The sequence below is a fragment of the Tenrec ecaudatus genome, chromosome 5 (genome assembly GCF_050624435.1).
Source record: "Tenrec ecaudatus isolate mTenEca1 chromosome 5, mTenEca1.hap1, whole genome shotgun sequence".
Lineage (NCBI taxonomy): Eukaryota > Metazoa > Chordata > Mammalia > Afrosoricida > Tenrecidae > Tenrec > Tenrec ecaudatus.
The window spans coordinates 171,216,327-171,222,326 of NC_134534.1; positions in this window are offsets into that span (position 1 = coordinate 171,216,327).

Below are 6,000 nucleotides of genomic sequence, written 5' to 3' on the forward strand. Positions count from 1 at the left end.
GCCTTAACCATTGTGCCACCAGGGATTCTTGAGAAAACATACAATGGTATGATAGAATGTGAAGACACTTTCCTTAGTATTCAAGGGCTTCTTATTCACCTGAGCACAGTGTTCTCTCCATGTGGTGACATTGCATCGAGTAATGTGACTCGTTTATCCTAGCTAAATCAATGAAGTTATCAATATTCTTTATTTTCCCTTTCCTTCCTTCTTTTCTTCTCTTTCCCAATTATATTCTTCTTACATTCCTTTGCTTCCCTTTCCTCCCGCTTTATTCTTCTTCTCTCCTTACCTTTGTCCTTCCTTCCTCTCTTCTTTCCCTCCTTCCTTCTCTCTCTCTTTTAAGAGCAACCCCCCCCCCCAAATGGCCAGCTTTAACAGCAAACAGAACAAGCCGAAGGTAATCTTTAATGGCATGTTTTTGAAAGAAACTTTTTATGTTTGGATAGGACTGCAGTATTGAATTCAAAAGAATAATTTGTTTAGTTTCACTGAAAAAGTAATTACTCTGTCTTCATGTTTACTTGTTTCATATTTGAAAATCATTCTAATAAAAATACAGAAGAAAAGCAACAAAGTATTAAATATTATTTTACTCCAGGATTTAATAAAATTCAAATACAAAAAATATACTTATTTGATTTTAACTTTAGTGAAATGATCTTAATATACAGACACATTTCAGTCACGGAAACAAGCGCTTATCAATGGAAGTCTCCTTTGATTTAGCACATTGGCTAATTCTAATGAGGAAATACATGAAGGCATTGAAACTGAGAACTATATAGATCGAATTACACTTTCCCTACAGTACTTACCTACCTGAGTACAGCCCTAGGCAGATTCATTCGTCTATTTGAACTTTGTATTTACAATTTTCTTACTGCCACAAGTCCACTATTTGATAGGACACCTAGGGGACAGTGAACGTATGTTAATGCGAAAGAAATGACTCAAAAAGAGGCTGAAATGGTTGAACAATTCAAAGAGCATAATCAATGTCAATGCATTATGCATGTAGAAACCTTGACTTTGTATATGCTTTGTTGTGTGCAATCTCAACAACAATGACAACATGAAAGGAAAAAAGAAATTGAGATAAACTATGCAAAGTATCTAGAAGGAAGCGTTCAATAAGTGTTGATACCTCTGAAAATGGCATGGGGACCACATCTGGCTCCCTCTGACTTCAGTGAGGAGAAGGTGACTCCAACTCCACACCAACGCAAGACTGAGTGTGACAAGGTGTGCCCAGGCAGGCCTCCACTCCTCTGCCTTCTTTACCCTTTCTGACACCAACCACCCCTGGTACAGCACCCCACTTCTCTGGTCGGTTAGATAATGCATTAACAACAGATGCATAGGACTCACAGACAACCCTCATAAATATGGGGCTTTATTATGTTTAGATAAAGTTTATTGTGCCAACCTGTCTAATAAACACATGTGTGGTTAATTGAAGGGCGGAGATATAAATGGATCCATGAGCCTCCCCTTTCTACTTCTCAGGTCTCTTGCTTTGTGATGGTCAGACCAGCATGCAGCTGCCTTAGCCAGTTCCCTGCTTCAGCTGGCAAGGCTCACTTCCTATAAGATATCCCTGAGGAGAAGCCACATGAACCTACCCCGATGCAGCGCGGGGGTGCTGGAGAAGCCCTGTGGAGACCCCTGCCAGTGATGAGATGCTTACATGTTCACTGATCTGGCTTTCCTCCTGCAGTCGGCATCATAGTGCGTGTTTTGTGAGATGGAGGAGGACTTTGTGGATTGGTGTCGGACATATCAGTTAATGTTGGACTTGTGGGTTTGGGCAGCACTGGGTTGGGATGTTTTCTTGATGTGCACTTAACCTTCTTATAAAACTCTTGCTTATACATGATTTTCTGTGGATTTGTTTCTTTAAAGTACCCAGAGTAAAACATGGTACCTTAGGAGTAGGCTACTGGAGAAGCCATCTTTAGATGGGTTTAGACCATGGGGTTTAAATGGGTTTAGGCCATGCTTGTAAAGAAAGCTTTGAAAAAAATATGCCCCACCCAGTTGTTTGGGAGTACTCAGGAACCAATGGTCTTTGTCAAAAGCTGGAAAAAATCTGGAACCATGAAGAAAATTCCCCTCTGGGACTGAATGTTAAAAGGAGCCTGTGGTTAGGCTGAGATGCTTGCTAGATGACTACGTGGATCTATCTACTTGTTGAGTGGAAGTGGGAGAAATGCATCAATAAAGAGACAGGTTGAGCTTGGCCACTGACACCTGTGAACACCTATGGTTTATAGAAAAAAAAGAGAAGAGGAGAGTGGGTTGACTGGTCTAAAGTTCATGACCTAGTATGGGGGAGGGGGGGACTAGGCTTGTTGAGTGTTGATGAGAGCCCACGGTCTAAAGGCAAGGCGACAAATGGGCACCCCGTGGAGGCTGAGTGAGGCAGCCCACATTGAGTTGACCAGAACTTGACCAGATGGAGATTTTTGAGTCTGTGAACTGGTGCATATTGTTGCTGACTTTATGGATGGCCTGTCCAGATTTGACTTTGCTTATGGATGCAGACTTCACAAGGTTCCAACTGCAATGAAGACTCTCCATGTCGAAAAATATGATTGATGTTGGCAAGCATGTCTCCCTGGTCCTTGGAATGTCAGCTGCATAATCCTTTGACTTCTACCAGGAGGTCCAACTGCCACGTTGCCTCATGGTCTCCGCATGCTCCTCCGCTATGCCCCGTGGTCTTGGATCTTCTGTCTCTGCTAACTCGGCTGTCTTCATCACTTCCAGCAGGGATCTCAAACGTGCTCCGTTCTTGGCTCTTCTTTCTTAAGGATTGTGAGTAGGAAGGCAAATCTGTTCTAGTTCCAAGTCGGAGTCTCCTGCAACACCTTTATAGGTTCCCACTCCGCAGTTGGGCGGGGGTTACAGAAAATATGAATAGGAGAGCCACAGGGAGCAACTTCCCTTCACACAAAAATCCATTTGCCATGATAACACAGACACAGTTTTCACAGATAATTTAAAGAAGAGAAATGCAACGCACTTAAAATACATAAGAAAATGATTTCAAATGTATTTTTAAAACAATTTACAGGCAGCATTTTGAAATCATTTTGTATATGTGTCATTATTTATAGTCTGGAGGAGTTTTTACTAAGACATTTCATTAACTCTCTTCATATTTTCAAATGTTGAAAAACCTCAACATATTTCAGCACACTGAGGTACAGAAATTTCATTAAGTCAATCTTACCATTCTTACCACATTAGTCAAAACTAATTATAATGCAATAGCAACAAAAATTACCAAGAAGTAAGTTTGGAAGGGATGGCACCAAGACGGTGTAACATTCTTTCAGCTCCTTTGGCAGAATTACAGAAGCAAAAGGATTAAACTTATTTTAAAGATGATATCAAATTAGCTTCCCGAGCTCTTGCGTAATTTACATCACCTGGACTTCATTTCCTGTGGCAATCTTGGTGCCAATTTTTCAATTTGCTCCCTTTCTCCCCACCTTCCCTTTCCACTACACCCTCCTGTCTCTGTCCTATTTGCATTTAATGTTGCCACTGAACTTGATTTCCCATAACCTTAATGGCTGGCTACGAGTCATAAAGGAAGTAAATATTTGCAATCGTATAGAAATTTATAGGAGAAATTTATGCAGAATCCAGCTGACACTACAGTTCCTGACAGGGGGGACTCTGGTCTTGAAGAGCTCTGATATTTAAAATGCATGAAGTGAGCACATACAATATTTGAAAAGAGATTACATTTTTCCATGAGTCATAGGTTTAAGGTCATTTCAGACAGAGACTGTTAAAAATAGATTTTAAGAACAATATCTTATATCTTTTTAATAATCCTTTTTTTGGACAAAAAACCTATTCATTATGTGGAGGGAGCTCTTTGACATTGCTAAAACTAAGAAATGACCTAGAATCCTGACTCATATATAATAGCCCAAGCTCATCAAACTGTCTTGGAAAAACCTGTCCACATGTACAAGAGAGTTTTCACTTATTCATACCCCATTCGTGTTAGCATAATGTACTAACACTCAGGTAGAAGTATTAATTTATTTTCTTTGGATTAATAATTGGCATATACTAATAAAGTACTAACACAATTAAAACTTAAATAAAATTATAAGAAATATGTGACTGAAATAAATCAACAAATGAGTGTTCTGACTCTAAACCTCCTCTAACTCACCGCTGTCCAGTCAATTTTCAACTTGTGGCAACTCTATCGGGAACAGTAGGACCAGCCCTGTGTGTTCCCAAAGCTGTAACTCTTTATAAGACAAGAAAACCTCATCTTTCTCCCAAGGAGTGGCTGATGGGCTTGAACTGCTGACCTTGTGGTTATTCAGCCTGAAGCATAGCCCACTATGCCACCAGAGCTCTTTCAAATCTCCCAGAGATATTGAATAAGCAGAAACAATAAATAAGCAGAAGTATGACTCAAAGAGAGTGAATTCAAAAGTCCTAAAGTACCCATTTATGATTCTTTATTTCCTTTATTCCTAATTATCATTTGAATGTTTTAATTGAGGCCACAAAAGAAAATTACTTAACTGTGTGGAAAGCACATAGATATACATTTCCATAAAGTGTGTCAGTGGTCATAACCATCATCTCCTTAGACCGCATTGTGTCTCACAAATGATGTTGTTACATGTAAAAGGTGAAAATAACAGTTAAAGGATTTCCTATCTTCTCTAGGAGCAGTATAAGTTGTAAATGGCATTCATATCCCCAGAATATCTTTGATTGCTATAAAATACTGGACTGGCTACTATCACACAGGCATACTTTGTTTTATTTTGAAAGTGTTTAGTATAGCCCTGGTTCTTTATTATTATTTCTAGGGAAATCAGCTTACACGTTCTGACTGGAATAAATATTCTCATGTTTTTTCAGATTTGGGTACTTACAGGTTGTAGTAGTTGGTGCTGTGTTGTCTTATATGTTCACAGTAAGAAGATAACTACTGCAGAACCAGCAGGGAGCCAGCCCAGCTGAGTGCGGGTTAGCAGTCTCTTCCCTGAGTTTCCGGGCAGCTTCCTGGGAGTACATGGCATCAGGGCAGTCAGATATCTTATATGGTGGCTCCATAGTCCAATAATGCTCTTTAAAAGAGTCAACAGAAGCTGTCTGGCCATTTCCAATCCAGAATTCACTACTTCTCTAAATTACTAAAATCGCTTCAGATTAAAAACAAACAAAAATCCACTGCCATCTAGTTGATCCATTCATATTTCAGACCCTAGAAAGAATTTCCCAAAGTATAAATCTTTATAGAAGAATACAGTCTCCTATTTGTCTCCTAAGAGTAACTGTTGAGTTTGCAATGTCAATGTTGCCGTTAGCAGCCTGGCGCCTAGCCCACAGCTCTAAGATCCACGTGGAGACGCAGGTAGGAGGAGAAGGGGTGTTGGAGACACACCAATACAAGGAATATGGGCCATGGGATATGGATTGGAAGATGTTGGGGAAAATACAGTCCATTTTAAGAAATCATTGGTTATTTTCTCTCCCAAAGAGTACAGGTATTCGTTTTCCTCATCTGTATAAATTCTGCTGCGTTTGGTGCAGTATGTAAGCATGGCATTTAAGCTGCTGGAGAGGACACATTTCAAGAGTAGTACTATACAGAGCAAAAAACATGATAAAACTTTCATAAGATCATCATTTAGTTAGATAGTCATCTAATACTGCACTGGTTTTGGAAAACTAAGAGATTAGTAGATAGATAGCCATGGCTCTTGGACTTTTTTCTCCCTTTTAATCAAAATTCTCACTGAGGATGGCAGAGGCTGCTGTCATTTCTTTGAAGCACTAATGATCAATGGAACCAGTCACAGGAACAATCTCTTTGGCAGAGATTGCTGGTTCTTCATAAAATCTGCTCTCTTCTTTTTAGAATTCGACTTTTTAACAAGCTACATAGTTTCTAGGCAAAAAATACTATTATTACCGTGCTGGGTAGAATTTTAAAAGTCACCCAGG